Genomic DNA, 19,964 nt, shown 5'->3' on the forward strand with positions numbered 1-19,964 from the left:
CACAGAACCAACACTTGACTAAAGAGCCTGAAAGTAAACTGGGGAGCCTTTCATTTGTCAAGAAAGTTGAAGAATCATCCACAGGGGGGGAAAAAAAAAGAAAGAGAGAAATACATGTAATCCATATAGGCACCACTGAGCTCTGAGTGGTTTGATTTTGCCTGTTCAGAAGGTGAGACATCTCCCAGTCTGGTGATGTGACTCGTTATCTTCAGACTGTGCCCAGTACATATAAACTCCATGCCGAGTCTGGCAGTCATGGCAACTTTCTTCCCAAAAAGAAGAGATCATCACTTGCATGGCAGCACAGCCAGGTCTCCTCAGCAGCCCAAAGGGTAACTCAGGGGCCTGTAAAACACCACAGGCCCTCACACGTACAAGGTGATGCTGTTACCACACGAGTACAGACGACACCTGCCTCGACAGCTGCCTGGATGTGCAACTGTGGGATGGTTTCACACCAGGATGGCATCAGAGGTAGCCAGAGCACTGACTGAAGGACCACACAACAGGGTGGAACCACGGCATGGGCTGCAGTGGTGCACCACTGGTGGCCTCTGAAACCAGAGCCAAAATGGCCCAGGTGGTTGGCAGGAAGCACTGAAACCTCGAGGCTGAGGGCTGGACAGCAGCAGCGTCCAGCAGGAGGGCTGGGGTCAGCTGCTGCAGCCAGAGCCAGCTCTCTTCTTCAGACAAGCTGGCTGGGGCAGCTCACTTACTCCCAGCTTTTCTCCAAGCAGGTTTTCTTAATCAGTCGATTAAAAAGCCCAGCATGGAGCTTGAGGCAATAAATAGAAAAGCACCTTCCTCTCTTGGCAACACCTGCAACCTACCTGCTTCTCTATGCTGTGTGGGACAGCCAATCTCCCTCTGAGGAAGATTAATATCCTAAACACAGGCTAAAGCCTAATTTTCAGGTGCTCTCAGTTGTCCAAGGACTATTTAGTTGTTCCATGCAAAGTGAAATAACTTTAACGTGAGAAATCTCCCACCACACATTTTAGTGGCTGGGGTTAGAGCACGTCTGTGGGAGGTAAGGGTTGAGTCACCTCAACCGAAGGAAAAAGAATTATTCCTTACACTGCAGGTAAGAACTTTAATTGGTGGTCTATGGGCAATGATTTAAATACAAGTTTTGAAGCACTGCTTTGGAATTTAGCTGTCCTGGGTTTGCTATTGTCATTATTTATTTGGTCTTGTCTGATTTGGGGACTTGAGTCACTGCATTCCTGAGGACAGTGCCAGCATTTTCACTTGGAATGACAGAGTGACATTCAGCTGCTTTCAACTGGCCTATTTTTATATCTGATTGCACATGAAAGGAAGACTTTTAAATTCTGTAAAAATGGATATGTTTTGAGCAAATCTACCTGGAACTGGCAGACGGGGAATCCTATGAAGTCAATTAGGCTTAGGGCTGAGATAGGAACCAGTCCTAATGCTGTTAAGGCTCAGTTTCAGAAGCAGGGAGGGAGGTGCTTTGAAAACTTTGCTGGCAGGAACCAAGTATCTAGAAAAATTAAACAACTGGAAACATTATTTTGATTTTGAGGGACCAGACTTTAGCTATGGAAATCAGTACTTCTCTGCTGGTAAATGCACTTATGTGAGACTTGAAAAATTGAGATTCATGGTTTATTCCACCAATATTTTGAGTATGGGGTGTTTAAAGGTATACTTGGGAGTTTTAGCAAAAACAGAAAAAATATTAATCCTTCTTATTCATTGCTTAGAAAAGTTTTTCTGATGAATAAACCTCTGTCTACAGTCAGTAAAGAGACATCTATAAAAACCATGGAGTGAACTGGTGAAGGGCAAATAGACTTCCCTTTTTAGCCATCATGACTGGTGGCTTTACCTTTTGCAGGTGTAGTCTACTGGATGAAACAGAGGAGAGAAAGTCCCGTTGGAACCTCAAAAACATAAAAAAATATACACGAACCCCAGTTTTTATTCAGGACACACACTTCTTGCCTCACACCAAGCGGGTTTCTAAGGGCCAGCTCCATGTAAACATAGAGGCTAAATAGGACAGCTAAATCAAAAGGTGAGATCATGGAAACCACCAATCCTTTATTGCCTCACCTCAGAGACCTCTCAGCTACATGTGGCTGTCACTTCCAGGCTTTAAAGTTTCCCCTGGTTTTGAGTCTTCCTGAAAACCCAGAATTGCCTCAGCCCTGCCCCTGCCAAGCAGCCTGGCACATCACCCACTCCACTGAGTCCCCAAAGGTCCCTGCTACCCACCTCCCCCAAGGAGGCCTCCAGGAAGGAAACATTCCCAGATGACATCTAGTACACTCTTATACATTATAAAAAAAAACATGGGGGCTGCCACTGTCTTTCAAAAACTAATCAGAAAAAAAAAAATTCAGATAGTTATTTTTAAATATGGATCATTAGATGAGACTAAGACCATATCTCCTCATTCTGAGTCAGCCAACAGCCACATTGCAACACCCTGCAAATCCTCTCAATGCTGGATTGCTGTTCTCACAACAGCTCCTGGTACCGAGTGCCTGATAGTCAATGCCATTGTCTTTTCTGGCTCATAATTCCTTCTGATGAGCATGTGGAGCTCCACATGCCTCTTTCTCAGAGACAGAAGTTCACCACCACTCAGAAATATTTGGAAGTGTTTATTTGTGTGGACGTGTATGAGCACAGAGATAAGCGTGTGGGTGCATGTTTGTGTATTTAACTACGCAGAAATAAACTTTCTGGATGGAAGCTGATAATGGTCAAATAAAAGCAAGCACTGAAATGATTGCTAAAACAATCAAAAGTCCTTTTTTTGTCTTCACAAAACAGCCCCTCACTGATACAGCTAAATGTTAAAACCTGTAACTAGTGCATGGAAATATGGAAAATTATACTGGATCCCTAACTTCTGGATAAGACAAAGAATGTAAATTGGGCCAAATGTTGTTGTAATTTATATGAAGAAAAAAAATCCTTGAATTTTAAGAGAAACAAGTTTCAACCAGAGACAAAACAGCAAAGAAAGAAGCAGAGCTGGAGCAACACTCAGATTATGTGCACCATCATAATGTAAAGTGTAGGAGGTAACAACCAGGGCCTGTGCATGCTGAAAATTGAACAAAGCAGAAGAATTCAGAATTTTGTGTTGAAGAGGATATGTGGTTATGTGGTTGGATGGGAGGATGGAGTGCCAGGATGCTGCTGGCGTCTAGCACCAGATGAGGATCTGAATCACCCTGGCCAGTCACGAGTTCTTTGTGTTTCATGGAAACCAAAATGAGCCGGGCAGAGCCTCACTGGAAACCAACCCTGTGTCTTAGAACTGTTTTCCAAGTCAGGTCATGAACATAAATATTCCTCTGGAAAGTACCTAAGCATGAAGACACTCTTTCAAAAGCCTCCAAAGAACAGAGTTTCTGCAAGAGTAGTCCAGTGGTGCTGTGAGCAGTTTAAGGGCAGTCCCCTGAAACCTCTCTATCCCCAGTAATCTTAAACCTCCAAATTCCCACAAGACTGAACCTTACTGACAGCAAAGATAAAGGAGCTGTTTTCTGAGTGTCTCTGCATTTCATTAAGACCTGAGCTGCAGAGAAGGCCAGAACAGGAAAGAAAATCCTGTGGGCAAACATTTAGTTCTATGGAAGGCAATGGGCAATCTTGGATTGGGTTCTGTGGGGGAAAGATTTCTTCCTGTGCTTTTAGATCCATAAAACCATGTTGCATGGATGAAATTAGAAATTACTTCACTGGGCTCTGGTAATAGCAGTGGCAATCTGATGTAAATTTGAGAAGAACCACATTTGAATGATTCCTATCTTGAAATAATATTGATTTTCCACAATGGCTGTTGGTCTCTGATTATTTGTTGTTGCTTAATCCCTTGTGTATCTGTGGTAGTTGCTTTGGTTATTTCTAAGTGCTGTGCATTTTTATGCTCACAGGTAGTGCAGTCTTGCAGTTTATTTGCACTGGAAGGTTTGGGGAGTGTGTAAATCTAAGCTGTGTAGTTTGGGACAACAGCTGTGCAAGTGCTGTGAGTGTGGGTTCCATTTTTGCTTAAGCTTCTTCTGTCTGACATTCCCTGCCTATGCATTTAGGGAGTTTTCTCGCTGCAGAGTACCCAATATCTGCCAAATCTGCTTGAATTCTGGGGCTTTGGGGTCACGTGAAAAAGCTCCCATCTCTCCACTCCATCCATCTGTTTTTTCCCAAGCTAGAGCTGTTTTCCGTCACTGGGTCAGTAGGTGGAGGAAATTGTTGAGCCCTGTGAGCCCAACAGCTGTTGCACAAAAGGCAGTGATGCCAAAGGCATCCTTCTTGTAGGGAGGGAACACAGATGGGGAGACCTCTTCCTGAGGCCAGAGGATGCACTTCCCAAGGACAAACAGGAGCCAGAGTTATGCATAGGCTTGATGCTGTAAACACAGCAAAAAAAAGGGGGCTGCAGTTATAAAGGAAAGTGGCACTTCCCAAGGGAGAAGCCAGAAGGAAATGTAAATGTGAAAAAGCCCTGGAAATGATGCAAGGCTCTAATGGAATGTGATGGAAAAGGGGAGGCTGCATGCGCATGGCAGGTGGCAGGTGAAAACTGAGTTCCTTTGGGGTTTCTGTTTAGTTACAGATGTGGCAGGAAGTTCCAATGGAATAAAAAAAAAAAAAAAAAAAAAAGAAAAAAATCACAGCAACCACCCCAGGAGTGTTGAGAGGTGTGGGCAGGACGGTGTCTGTCACAGGAACAAAGGCAGTGTTTGCACACTTTGAGAGGGCAGCCGTTGGCGTGCATGACAAGAGATGTAAAAAGGATCTTTGATTTGAGCCACAGTTTGACGGCTCTCAAAGTGTAATCCAGAGGTTGGATCGGTTCCTTTTTTGATATAAGGGGTCTTCTAAGTGACACCAAATCTTGTTGGTGGCTTCTTAGCCAAGGCAGAGGGGAGCCAGGGGCTCCTTCCACCCCAGGGCAGGTCAGGGCTTCTCCAGCCCCCACTGAATCCAGTGGCTGCAGGATCATGCTTGGTGAGAGCAGTGCTGAGTGTCACCAGCCAAAAACTGGGAAAAAAACAGCTGACACACAACCCACTGGGGAACAGGGGGAGATGAAGGCATATGCAGAGCATGGCTAGCCCTCAGTGCCTCTCTCCTTGCCCAAAAACCGTTTACCTGAAAGCAGGATGGCCAAAGGCAAGGACAGAATTGATCTGGGAATGCTGGTGGCTGGAAGCCCCCGCGTGGCCTGAACCTTGGGCCATCCATGATCACTGGACAGTGCAGTGCTGCTTTGAAGACCAGTGGTACAAACAGCAGGAGCTTTAGCAGGGTCTGGCAGTGGGGGGACAGCAAGCTTGGTTTAATTCCTTTGGCTGACACTTGGTTATATTTCAATGCTTTAAGGGATGCTGGCTGGGTGTTTCTCACTACTGTTACACATCTGCAGCCTCCAGCTTCAGGGCTGCAATCCCCTAGTTTGTATTTCTGCTTGTCAGGCATGAGCCTGTGTAAGTGTCCCAGAATTGTATGCTAGAGAGGGAGAGGCATAAATACAGAGATGGATATTTCCCAAATGCATTTGTCATAAAGTCAGATAAGTGGAGAGAAGCTTGATCCATTTAACAATTAATAGCAGACTTTTAAAGTAGGAAAACTCATCTCATTTGTTATAATTCATTGTAATAAAATATGATTATGTTCTCCTGGATTTATGAGGGAAATCCTCAAACCTCTGTTTATTTTTTAGTGCCAGATGAGTCAGTTTTGTTATCCTCAGCAATAATTTGTGATATAGTGAAAAACATGGTATGATTAATTTATGTTATTAAACAAAAGAGTTTATGTCTTCATTGTAAATAGACATGGTTCATTTTGTGCCATTAAGCTGAATCAAGAAATATGTGGTTTAAGATGCGGTTTACAAGCTAGTGGATATCAAAAATGATAAATAGCATGACAATCTTTTTGGAAAGGATGTAAGTCTTCGTGCTTCCAGGACATGAGATAACCTCTAATTAATGGGGGCTAGTAAGAATTCTTTCCTGTCAGCAAGTTATTCCATAATTGCCTTCTGTAAGGCTTCCTGTCCTTTCCTCTGAAGCAGCTGGTGTGCTTCTGCAGGAACAGGATGATAAAATCAATAAATCCCTGACCCACTCCTATACCTCTGTGAATGTCTTTTTTTATGGGAACTTTTCATCCACCCAAGACCCAGGTTCAGTTTGCTTTGTGTGCAAGGCAAAAACTGCTGGATGCCAAGGCAGAAGAAATGTCTTGCTTCCTTTAGTGATGTCTTCACTTGTGACAGGAAAAACAAAGCCTAATCCTTCAACTCATGTGTTGGCATGTAGGAAGGAAGGTAAAGTAATTTTTTTCAATAACTTCACCTGGAGAAGCAGTTGGTTGTGTTGTTAATATGGACCCACAGTACAAGTATCCTTCTATAGAGGAGAGAAAAGCTTAGTTCTTTGGAAGGTGTCTGGGTAAAAGAAATCTCACCCCAAACATTCTCTGAGCTTTGGAGCTGTGTTTAGGAAGCCTTTGCCCTCACCCTCAACTCTGTTGCTTATAATTTTCCCCTAATATTTCTACTTGTCTTCATCAAAACTACTTTTGGACTAAAATCTAAGTTTTGCTGTGTAATAGGTAGGTTTCCAAAATGACCTGATGGTTGCAGTCACTGGGTTCTAAAATAAATCAAGGAAATGTCTCCCTGGAAGTGCCTTTGCCCTTTTGTCTGTCATACAACACAGCTGAGGGATTGGCATAGGCTTAGACTGTCTTAGCTTAACAATAAACTAATTGAAAGTTGGTGCAATGAATCACATCTAATTTGTCATTGGAAAGGAGGTTTCTTGATTTTTAGCTAATAATGCAGTCTAAGATAATATATATCCACTTTTTAAAATGCAGGTAGTAGGCTGGGAAAGGGAATGTTTCTGATGAGTGATAAAACTGCAGATGCACACACCTGCTTTGGGAAGATGGTCTTCCTGCAGGTCAGGGTCTGAGCCAATTAAAGGAAGCCCTAACTGGACGTGAATGAGCCTTTTTTGGTCCTCTAGGCAATCCAACAACAGGACACTTTCCTGAGGTATATTTGCCATTCCCTCCCTCCCCTCCTTCTCCCATCAGTGTCAAAGCATGAATTATATTGTTTTTTTGTTGTTGTTCTTGTTTGGACACGAACCAGGAAACTGAATCTATTCGTGCTTCAGATCCCCATGACTTCTAGAGGTTGTACTGATCATCAGCTACTAGCTGTGAATAAAGCCTTCAAACTGTATTTAAACATCACAGCACTAATTATGGTTTCCTTAAGTCAAATGCTCCTAAACTGTAATTACCCATAAGATTATACACTAGCAGTTACACAAGAAATTGTATTACAGGATTCTACCAGGGGGCTGAGCTCACCCTACTGCCTCAGTCAATCAAATCTGGGGGGAAGGACAAATGTAGCAGTCAGAGTTAGCAGTGGAAAACCATCCCTGTGTTCTGCCCAGCCCCAATACATGCAGAAAATTCATTTAATATTCGGCGTGCACTATTCAGTTTATAGGGCTGCTCCCAGTTCTCAGCTGATATAAACAAATGTTGATCAGTTCATGTTTTGGCTCGCAGTGCAGAGATCTCACCCCTTTTTGTTTGCACTGTTAACTACCATCGAAAAGGGAAACAACTCTAAAGCATGTTTTGAGGTTTTTTTAAAAGGAAACAGGGAATTTTGGAGGTTAGTTCTGGTAAAACAGACACTATGAGTGTTCACTGCTCACCCCATCCATTTGTAGCATGAAACACATGGATTAAACAGGACTGGAAATTTGGAACAAGTTCACACTTTAGAATAGATGGAGGGTTGGGGCTAAAACAGACATTTTCCTGTCATCCTCTGTAAACCCACACTCCCTCCCACTGCATGACCAGGTAGTTTCTTTTAATGAAGAATACAGGAGCAGCATAAAACCTCTTATTCCTGCTTCTTTGAATTGAATTTTGTTATTTGCCCCTACAGTCTGTTGGTTTGGCTGCATGACATTGATTTCCAGCTAAAACAATTTACTCACCAATTACTTTCACGGACAACAATTTCAAGCAATTAAGAGGATTAAGAAAGCATTTTTGTCCTGTTAAAAAATACATCTGCAAAGAGCTTTTAAAAAATGCAGCATGAGATTCTAAAATTCACTTTGCTTTTCCTTAGATAGTAGCAGGGGAAATGATCAGAAAGTCCAGTAAATGTTTTATGCTCCCCCATCTACATATGCAAGACAGCTACCAGAATTGCAAATGCATTTAAATTGGAGACAACCTGCTTTATTCCAAAAAACTGCTTTGTGGGGGCTTTTTTTTCTGTTAAATAACCTACTTTTACTCCACTGTGTGGATGCAAAACATACATATCTATTCTGTGCAAATTCCTGCTGGATTCCATGTGCCTGGTGATGCTGCAATAGCACCACAGGGTTTGTCTGTAGCCCTGCCTGCACACAGCTCTGCAGAGCACAACCCCTCTTTCCTTTGGGCAGAGTTCAGAACTAAAATGTCACTTCCTGAGGGGTTGATTGGAGTTAAAGAAGATTTTGCATATGCATAGAACAGGGGTGGAAAAGCTGTGGCTGTGTGGAAGGAGATGAAATTATGTGGGAATGAGGAGCATGAAGGCACCAGAGCTGTAAGGATCAGTAATTAGCAGACACTACCCAATGCTTGTGCAAGGAGTGCCTCAATTAAAGTGCAAATCAGTTAGTTTGAGGAGAGGGCCTTAAAAATTACTAAAGCATTTAATGATTATGAGGAGGACTTTAATTTATGAGACAATTACTGGTATTCCCACACTCCCACCTGAAGGCATTACCATTTTCTGTCTACCTGTGCCCATTTTGTCCTTTTTAATAAGACTAAGTCCTGGATTCCAAACATCACTGTTGGCTCTTGTTTTACAAAGCCCTTTTCCCTGTTTGTGGCTAAAAGAGTTCTTGTTGCTTCCTGATTTTCATGGATCGTTTAAGAGGAATTAAAAAGAGCAATGAAAAACTCAGGCCTAGGATCTCACAGACATTGCCATGACCTCTCTTGCATCTATTTAAAGCAAATATTTCGCTTCCTTGGGATTCTGAAAATGTGTACATTTGACTTCTAAACACGCAATAGGTGAAATGTTGGAACCAGTTTTACACAGGTGTGGCTCCTTTGGTTTTGATGGAGTTTCTACATATTCATTGGCAGAGGAAGTGAATAAATACTCCAGAGCTTTGAAGACAGAGCTACAAGAGGAATTAACAGAGAGCAAGTCTTCTTTTTGACAGTGAAGCACAGGAATGAATTTAAAATGTGTTTTAATATGTGTACATACAGATATGGGGGGGGGGGGGGGGGGGGGAAATCACAGAAAGGAAGAGAGAATCTTTTGTTGTGAAGTCAAAATTCCCTTTACACCCATGGCAGATAGCCCTGGACTGACAATAGCCATCACTTTTGTAAATACTGTAAAAACTTTGGAAAATCTTGTCACCTGAGTGCATAAAATCTCTCAGAGATCAGTGAGGTGCATTCCTTCTCCTCCCTGTGTTTCACATGAATCCCTCTTTTCCAGAGATTTTCACAAACATTGAAAAGATTAATGTCCAAATATGAAAAAAATGAGAACAAACTCATCGTTGAACAGGACTAAAGAAAAGGAAATAGCTGATTTAATTAGGTTTTAGGTGATGAATCATACCAACATAAATCTTAATGAAAGGACAAAAATAATTACTGGTAATTAATGCCAAAGTATCTAAAGCTAAGGAATTTAGTTGCCTTGAGCACAGTACATAACACACCCAGTTCTTCCTTCTGTAGATAACATAGAGCATCCACTAATTTAGGTCATGGAGTTTCTTTTACACTTGTAATTATTTTTAATGTTGACATTTCTTTGGCCACAAGGGAAACGATGCTGATAGCATAACGAAGCCAACCTGTCTAAAACATAGAAGCTTTTCTGTTTTGCTATTACTGGGGCTAAAATGGCATGAGTCAAAACCAAATTACATCCATCATTCTGCCACTGGATAGATCAGTATAAAATCAGTGAGATGCTAACAGATATAGATTCCATGTTTATTGTCTCTGTTTGAGGTTCAGTAGTGTTTCTCAGCCATGGTTTTATTTTTAATGTGTCAAAAAAGCAGCTCTTCAGTGGCTATTTCTTGCATCAGTGTTGCTGTCAAATTGAAGCTCTGATGTCAAAGATTCAATTCTTTATGAAGATCTGTTCATGCCCATACCTTCCAGAGTAGTTTGAAAGGCATTTATTTCTTTCCATTGATTCCACTGAACAAGCTAATACAAATATTGGACAGATAAATAGAATATTTTGCCATTGATAAGAGCTGCAGGAACACCATCTGGATGGACTAGACTGAGAGTTTGGATTTAAATGATGCATTTTGGTAGTTCAGAAAGAAAAGCATTGTTTCTTGAGTCAGATCCCACTCCATGTATTTCCCTTTCTTTGGATTGTAGGAGATGGAAGCTAATGTCCATAGATAAGGCATTATCATGTCCTACAACTTGGGGGCTTTCATAAACCTTACTTTACAGCAAAAAAATGATGGGAGTATGGGAGTATGGGAATATGAATTATGTCTTAAGTTTCCATATCGGATAACCTAAATTTATGCAGGTGGGAAGCAACAAATTTTCAGAAATTTAAACCACAACTGGGAAAAGTGAGTGCAAAATTTGGGGCTGTTCATTATGGAAATAAATTCATGACCAGAGCTGGTGCTTTCTTATAATTTTCTTTGTCCCCTTCTGTGGTATTTCTCTTCTCATCTATGAAAGCAGAATCCTTGATCTAACTCCTCTTAATTCAGCTGCATTTATCCAGACATGTATCCTTAGCTATCTGTTTAGTGAAGTTATGTATTTTAGTGAAATCACATCTGATCTAGAGAAATGATGTTAGGGAAACATCTCTGTCTCACCATGAAATTAAAGCAGCAGCAATGAGCCTGTCAGTTTTTGGGGATATTCAACCACAGAGGAGCAAAATGAGCCCGGTTAGTGATGAAGGGCAGATCCCAGTTGGTTGTGAATTAACTCTAAAGGGAAGTTGAGTGGGAAAGGAACAAAAAAGCCAGTCTAAGCTTTTAAGGAGTGCTGATTGTGGAATTGTTTGCTTCTGTGCTCCACAAAATGCATGGGCAAGCTTCTGCTCCCTGAAGCAGTGGGGCTGGGTGTCAGAAGAATGTGCCCTTGTCCGAATGACAGGTGGCACAGACAGCAAATTGCCTGAAACAACGGAACAGGGATATGGTTTTACAGTCAGAAAACAAGCCCAGGTTTAGTTCGTGTGGCTGGCAGGTCCCGTGGCAATCAGGCAAGTCCCAGCCTGACTCCCAGCCAGGTGTGCTCCTCTGCTCCCCTTACCACACAGCCCCCACCCAGTCCCCAGGGACGTGGAGCCAGGGCTCCACTGGATGGTGAGGGACTTTTTGCAGGACTTTCATGGGGTGGGAGCTCTGGAGGAGCCCGTGACCTCCAGAACTGTTTCTTGCCATGGGGTGCTGTTGTGAATGGGACACTGCAGCCCCAGGGCTCCTGCAGCACCTTCTGCAGCTCTTCTCCTTGCATACGGGCTATGACTCTTTAAAAAACCTCTTTTGCTCACTTCTGCTTGGGAGTGAGACCCAAAAGTCCTGGAAGAGTTCACTCCTGTTCCCCATTGACAGCAAGAGTAGTGGGTGCAGAGCTCTCAGCCCCCAGCCCCACTCAATGGGATCAATTCCCCTGGACTGCTGTAACTCTGAACTGTGACAACATCGGGGTTCCTGAGAGGGAAACAAAACAAAAATCTCTGGGCTGCCACCCAAGAGTGTGTGATTTTGATATTTATTCCACAGGATGAGCAGGAGATAAAAGGCAAGTGATCCCTGTGCTTGGATAGCTCTGAGGAAATATTTTCCATGCTGAAAATCTCCAAGGGGACTCAGGAACACGAGTGCCATTGGCAACCCACAGACTGAGCCCTGGCAGGGCACAACTGAAAGGCCACCTAAACCAGAATATTCACTGCACTGGGGCACAACAGGAAATGCCTCTGTGGCCAGGCATTCAGCAACCTCCCAGCTCTGCAATATGGCCAACACTCACCGTGCTCCTGGGAGACGAGGTGGAGGTCTGTTCCCAAATCCCAGCAAAGGGAGACCGTATGTGAACATCCTAATACGTCATTCTTTCAGACCAGAAGCTGCATAATTAAGCATCTCCATTAAGGGGGCCACAAAATGTGAAGTAATGAACTCCATCTCTCTGAAGACCAGTACTGCACACAGTAAAATTAATGGGATTGTGAAAGCAGCCATTGCCTGAGAGGAGCAGCCATTTTATGGATCTACTTTGGGCAATTAGGAAAGCAGTTCCAAATCTTTCCCTTCAACTTGTGGAAGTCAAGAGCGGGACTTCTATTTTGACCATCTAAAAGTCAATGCCTACTTTTAAAATTTCTGCACATTAGAAAATGGCAGTTAGATAAAGACATTCCTCTCACTTTGTTATGAATATGATTTTTAAAGCCTTCCTGCATCAGAATTTAGGCACAAACTGAGCAAAATACAAAACCACAGAACATGTAAATAAATCAATCATTCCTGTGTTATATATCTTCAGAATACGATCCAAAAATATCTCTGGGTGTAGTTTTCAAACTTGAGCACTGCATAAACTAAATACCCTGCAGCACAATTGGACTGACATGAATTACAAAGTAAAATAAATACACACTGGGATGTGTCTTTTGTTTCTGTAATTTTACTTTTCCTTTTGCCTTTCAAAAGTTCTATTAGAGCCCGATAAGTGAAAATTAGAAATGTCATTTAGAAGAGGGAAGTAATTTAATTTTGTACTGTAGATTTCTAACATACGTCTATGGAAATGCTCTTGCCTATCCCAGTGACTTCCCTCCTCTCAAATATTTAAGCAAGGATAGGGCATGCCTGAAAGATGCATGTAAGAGCTTTTTTAGTAAAAGAATTTAACCTCTGACTTTTACAAGCAGAGATTTGATTTCTAGATATGAGTTCTTTGCCTGCTTTTCAGTAAATTTTTCTTTATAGTTATTTGGAAAACTGTACCCAAGTCTTTATTGTGCACTATACTTGGAGTTCTTTTTTACTGACTTAGGCCACTTCTTGCCAAAGTCAAAAGGTTGGAAGCAAGGCCACTGGCATGGGAAGGAATGTGTAAAGAATAAAACTACTTTGGTTGGAAATAAAAGAATTGAAACGAAATAAAAGAATTGAAGCTGGATGGAATGAACTTCTCCCTTTTAATGGTTGTGTTTACTTCACAGGCAGTAATGACAGACCCAAACTAAGCTCACTGCCATGGGAAGATGCAGGGATTTCTGTGCATCCAGCACTTTTATTGGCTATCAGAGTCTTGGGATTCAGCCACATATCCTGGATGTGGACAATTGGGAGATCTTTATCTCAGCACCCCTTATTTCTCAAACTTTTTCTCTGCCTTTAATACGTCAGAGTTGTTTCCTTTCCCTTCAAGAACTTCCACCTCAGTTTTCACCTTTTTATTCTCCCCTTTCCCTCATTTCTGAAGTGATGTTGTCTGTCTGAAGGTATGAATTATTTGAGGACTGGACTTATTGTAGGATTATTTTTGTATAACAGTACTTTTAAATGACTGCTTGAACTTATATATCTGAAAATACAAGTTCATATCCCCTCAGCTCTGTCCAAGCAGGAAAACACAAAACAACTTTTCAGAGATTTTCTTTTACCAGCTCTCATTCTTTCCTCATGTAGGAGATGTGAAGAGGGATCTGATAACTTCCTAGCCAAAAATCTCAGCTTGTGTTTGCTTAATTTTAATTAGCGTGGCCTCAGGTTTGCAAGTGCACCAAACCACAAACCCACAGTTCAGTTTGCAAAGGCCAGAGAACAAGATTTAGTATTGACACACAGAAACAAATATTTTATGCATTTCTACTATATCATTACTCGGCTTAGGAAAAAAAACCCCACCCTCAGTTTTTGAGGCAAAATTGCAACAAAGTTGACAAGTCTCACCTGTGTTCATATTGAAATCAAACCAGACTAGGAGTTTCACATTGTTCTAAAACAAAACCAAAAGAATCTGTAGCTGACTCATTTTAAGACATTGAATTGACCCAAAGTCCTGCTGTTACAGAACTCACCCGTGATATTCATCACCTTAGAATATGCTCAGGCTGGCAAACCTGAAAAGAGACAACAGAAGCAGAGCTACACGGTTTTTATTCTCCTGTTATTGCTATCTATGTCTTGGAAATTTTCCCTATTTATAAAAATAAATTTACTTGTACATTCTTACAAAGAAATGTATCTGGACCAATTCCTCAAGGCAAAGCTGCATGGATAAGTTTTTTTTGGTGTACAGGTAGGTAAGAAAGTAGCTCCCTCAAGTACCCCTGCACTAAACTATCCATTCTAGCCACATCCTGACAGAAAAAGTTTTAAGAGTATAAAATAAATATCTTTTTTGCCACTGACCACCTGTCTCCCACAGAATGGCATTTCTTTGGGCCAGCAATTCAGGACAGTTTCTGTCCCCCCTCCCTCATACACACACTTCTTGGAGGGGAGCAGGAAAAGCCGAAACAGTTGCTGTGAAGGTTGAGAGAATATTGATGGCACTCATAAATTTAAAATTACATTATTCTCTTCACAGGCTGTGCAAGGTGCTGTTCAACCTGGTGAATACTTGAAGGCAAGGCCAAATCATCTTTCCATGCTGCATAAGGTAAGAAAAATAATAAGGCAATGAGGACAAAAATAAACCCCAAATCAGTGAGAAAAGACAAAATCCAGTGGGAGAAAATCTGATGGGTCTTGGGTCCAACAGAAGCCTTTTCCATGCTATTGTGGGGGAATTTACTCTTCAGCAATGTGGATCTGTCTGCACTGGCTTCTGCTGTGCTGTTTTATGGGGTGATTGTGAGTGCTCATCCAGGAGTAAAGCCTTGGCTAGAGAGGTTTAAAAAGCAATACAAAAGTTTATGCAATGATAAATAAGACTGCAAGGTCTAAACTTAAAGGGTTTATAGACCCCAGAACTAAGAACTCTCTTCTATCAGTCGTTTTGGAGTGGTAAAACTAAAAATAACACCTCACAAAGAGCTGCTCTGTTTTACTTTTTTTTTCCCCCCCTTAGAATGAAAACATTCCATTTAAAATTAACTTGTTTTGACAGAGCAACACAAAGGTAAAACATGAAAACAAAATAGTCAGCATTTGGCACTCGTGTTTCCAGCTGAAACTCCTATAAATATTGCCCGAGCTTATGTGCTCACTCTTCCTGGATTTGGGAAGCAGGCTTGGAGAGGTTTGCCTCCTCCATGTCAGCTCCCACAGCAGTGGTGGCTGCTGGAAAAACAAGCTGGATGTACTGTACACAGGCACCCAGCCAACTGCACCTGGAAAAGGAAAATAATGTTTTAAAGGGGAAATACATGCCATCCATGAGCACAGGACTCTGCAGGCACCACCACTAGAGATCAGATGGTAAAATGAGTGTAGAAGGGAGTGGGGGAGAATAGAGTTAGCAGTAATATTGTTATTTATGGGCAGTGAGGAGCTTCATCCCGCAAGGTCCAGAGTGCCATAAAATATGATTAACATTAATAGAATTAAGGACAATTTGTGTCTTTCAAGACTAGAATTCATGCTCTTACAACTGTAGCCTTAGGATTTTGATAGGAAAATGAAAGGCTGGAAGTAGAATGACTTATGTGAAGATTCCTTTGTTCGAGTCAGTGACATCTAATAGCCCAAGGAAGAATGAAAACTACATTTTAATGAGAAATCACTTATCATGTAAGACAGAGGGAAAGAGAAAATAAACCTTCTTTTTTAAAAAAAAGAACCATGGAAATTAAAATATGTAAATTGAAAGTATGTGATTTCCTGGGAGAAAAACAACCTATGTTTGTTTTGTTGTTTGCTTGGATGTTACTGTTTTTTAAATGAGGAGTATTTGTATCATTTTACCTTTTAAAACTGATTAGTTCTCCATGTCTCAAGCAAATGGTTGGAATCCTGCACAGTTAACAAAACTGAAATGGAAGGGTTCATTCTTACAGAGAGGTGGTTGTGTGTAGGGTATTTTTTGCTCAAAGAGTGATAAAAAGCAAACTGAATATGCAAGGAATAAATGAAAGTGAAGAAAGGTCTTTTGTACTCTTGATTTATCTGTACATTAAATCTCTTTTTTCCAAGAAGCGGATGTAGCATCAGTTACAGCTCTATCTGAATATTCTCACATTTTTGTAGAGGAGCCAAAGAATATACAGTTTATAGAAACCTCGAGAACTGCTTCAGGTGAGATGACAGATACAGCTACAACTTCCTACCCCAAGTTCCCCCTTTGCCTGACAGCCAAACCAAGCAATGCAAAATGGGAAACAAATCAAAACAAAACAAAGCAACAGATGGACTCACAGCTGCACTTTGTACTCAGGAAGGTAGAATGTCAAGAAATGCTGGTCAGTCCTTACTGACACTCCCACTGCATTAAAAAGAAACTCAATTTCACTGCATCAAGTGCAATTGAGGCTTTCATATTGTAACAACAGAAGTACTTAATATAATTAAAAAAAAAATCTAAAATAAAAAGATTTCTTTAGAATGGCTTCACACTAACAAAGGGCAGGTTTAAATCAGATGTTGGGAAGAAATTCTCCCCTGTGAGAGTGGGGAGGCTCTGGCACAGGGTGCCCAGAGAAGCTGTGGCTGCCCCTGGATCCCTGGCAGTGCCCAAGGCCAGGCTGGACGGGGCTTGGAGCAGCCTGGGACAGTGGAAGGTGTCCCTGCCCATGGCAGGGGGTTGGAACTGGGTGATCTTTAATCCCTTCCAACTCAGGCCATTCTGAGATTCTATGACACTGGACCATGAAACATGTTTTTAGGGAACTGGGTTAAATTTTCTTGAACAAATATTTATCCAGAGATGGAATCCAAAGCTCCTCTCTCCCTGCTGAGTCGTTCTTTGCCTTTAGCAATTTTTTTCAGGCATGAATCTGGAATCTACGACATCAGAATTTATGTTGTATTCATGACAGGGTTACTCAATTCAGGACACTTCAATACATAAAAAGAAATACTGCCTCCTAATTTTAGCATGGAATTCTGGTGAAGGTTTGAACCCCACCTGAAAACTCCCAAAATTTCTTGCAAGAAGCCAAGACATGGAACTACAGAACAGCTCTACAGTGAACAGTGAATTCAGTGGGAATTTTAATTTCTCTCCTTTCCAAATAAACCTGCTTTTTCTGGCACAACTGCTGCACAGAAGTGAAAGTGTGTGGTTAAACCAGAGCACACGAGCAGCCCAGCTCAGTTTTTACCTGCCTCCAATGAGGAGTGAGCTCCCGGAACTGGAACTTTCAAATTTAATAATGTGAATTCTTTCTCACGGGAAAAATATGGCTTTGTGTCTAAACGTGATGGTGTAAGGGATTGGCAATAATGGTTTATTTCATAGAATGGCAAAGGGACTCAGAAACATGGAATTTCAGCTTGTTCCCAGGTATTTAATGCATCCAGGAGGCACCATTTGTCTTGTCACACGAAGCCTCTTTCACATGTAACAAATTTTCCTCTAGATAACTTTAATTAGGTTGTAGTTGGGATTTGGCCACTGGGGCACTGGGCAAGGCTCAACATTCAGCAGCAAGATATGGAATTCCCTTGTTTTCTTGACTTAGCTTCCTCCTACACGGGTGTCAGTCTCATGTAAGTAAACAGCAGATGGCACTTAAACAGCAGATGGCACTTCCAGGGTGTTTCAGGTCTGTCTTCTTTGATTTTGGATCAGGATTTTTTTATATAAAATTTGTTAGTTGCACGGGAGCAAGGAGTGCACAGAAAAGTCACTTTTCACCTGAAGTTTGGGTGAATATTTCAGTAGTGGGAGCAGCCTGCCAATGTGATGACCCAGTTGTTGAAAATGCTTCAAATGCTTCCATCCAGCCAAGGTGCCTGCCCAGGAGATGTATTTAATCCCAGCTTAAGTGAGCTGTGGAGGGGTAAGTGGAACATCTGCTTTACAGAATGGGTTAAACAAGGCAATCCAGGCACCAAGAGCATCTCCTCTGCAGCTGGGGTATAAAACACCTCTTGTCTCTGTCACTCTATGTGCTGCTGGATTAATTTTTCCCTGGCTGGTGTAACAGGCCACCCACCCTGTGGCACATGGCCACTATTTTTGTGGAAACTGTGATAATATTGATGTATGGTGGCTCTGACACTGGCTGAGCAGCAGGAGTGAACTGTCTGGTGCTCCTAAAGCTGGATCCACAGCCTGCTGGACATGGTGGGAACCTTGTCAACTCAACAGCTTGGTTGAGTTCACCAGGTCTTGGAACAAGCTGTTGAGAAAAGTATGGGATGGCAGTGAGGAATAAACCTGCAGAATCCTTGACCTGCAGCACACATAGGTTGAAGGGTTTTGCTAAACCAAATAACCATTTTAATTTAATATCCACTAAAAAAATAGGAAAAATTAAATGCTTGCCATATGGGGAAAGTATGTTAAGCTTCAAAGTAGGAATCATTAAATACAACTATGAAGAGGGGTTTTTAGGTTTGAATGGTATGCCAGTTTCAATATAATAAAACATACATATTTAATCCTATTAAAGCCTCATTTGAAAAAAATAAAAGCATTCCTTTGAAAAATGCAAAATCTTAGGTCACATTTTTTTGCCTGTATATTTATTTTCATTTTAAGCTAGGCTGCTGTAGTGAGAAAACTTGGTAAGGTTTTCAGTGCCCATCTGCTATTTCATTTTTTTTACAGGTAACATCAACATGAACCAGGCTTTGAAGATAATGAAATGAAAACTGAAAACCAGGTAAATATACTCACATATAGTGGGTCACCCCGTAGCCAAAAGGAATATTAAAACCAAAGCTACACCAAGGACTCACCTATCTTTTCCATAACTGCACTGTGTAGAAATCAAGACAATAAAAAGAGAAAACCAGAGCCTCTCACTGCCTTTCCAGTTCTGCTTGTCTCACAGAGAAAACTGAGAATCCAGATCAAGGAGCTCTATGAATAATTCTGGTATAAATACTGTAAAGGGCTTGCCAAAATACAGTCACACACACTAAATACCCACATTCCAACACTTACAGTCCCCTCCCTAAAATCTCCCTGTAATAAAGAGTAGTCAGGCACAGGAATGGTCATGGAAAACCTAACCTAAAGGGTGAGGAAAATGGCTGAGAGAAGGGTCACAGCTGATGGCAGAGAGCAGTTGTAGCCCTGTGCAACACTTGGAGTGGTTTCTTACAAGGTCCCTTTGAGTGCAGGGCCTTTTTAGAATTTTTGGGTTTTTTTTTTCCCCCCAACAGTAAATATCACAAACAAAGCACTTACTGTTCTTGATTATTCCTGTTATTTTTTCTCATGGGGTGATGCAGGGAGACCTCAAACAGAACCCATTACCCTTATACAGCTGACCAACATACAAAAACATCAGTTCTGTCCCAAGTGTTTTACAGGCTAATTTCTCATTTTCATTGGAAGATCCACCTTTACATTAACCTTCAGGACTGAAGAGCATGGCAAGTTCCCAAACTGCTAGAAATGCTACTGAACTGCAGAGCCTTCCTCCTCCTTCTGGGCCATTATCCTGTAATAAACAAGAGAAATAGACTTCAAGATAAAGCTGTGTCTCTTTTCTATTTTTATCAGCTCTGTCAGTAATTCCATCACTAAGGCCACGTTCCTGACACTGCTTTTCCTCGGGTTTGGGTCTGTGATGATTTAAGAGGTTTGCAGAGCAGCACATGCTCTCTGCTGAGGGCAGAGGACTCAGTCCTGCCTGTCCTGGCTGGGGAAAACCTGTCCCTTGCAGTTGTACCCACAGGTTCTAGAAGTTTCTCGTTGAGCACATTTGGTGCTCTTCAGATTCAAGTGACTGCAGAAGTGCAAAATGTTGTCAT

At 41.7% G+C, this 19,964-nt stretch overlaps 1 long non-coding RNA gene across 1 annotated transcript; it reads left to right on the forward strand.

The window, feature by feature from the left end:
- Positions 1–848: 848 nt before the first annotated feature.
- Positions 849–18,866, forward strand: LOC138112879 (uncharacterized). The gene is made up of 3 exons (XR_011151891.1): positions 849–1,087; positions 14,683–14,754; positions 18,811–18,866. It is a non-coding gene; the product is annotated as an uncharacterized lncRNA (long non-coding RNA).
- The last annotated feature ends 1,098 nt before the right edge of the window (positions 18,867–19,964 follow it).

The sequence above is a fragment of the Aphelocoma coerulescens genome, chromosome 6 (genome assembly GCF_041296385.1).
Source record: "Aphelocoma coerulescens isolate FSJ_1873_10779 chromosome 6, UR_Acoe_1.0, whole genome shotgun sequence".
NCBI classification, from domain to species: domain Eukaryota; kingdom Metazoa; phylum Chordata; class Aves; order Passeriformes; family Corvidae; genus Aphelocoma; species Aphelocoma coerulescens.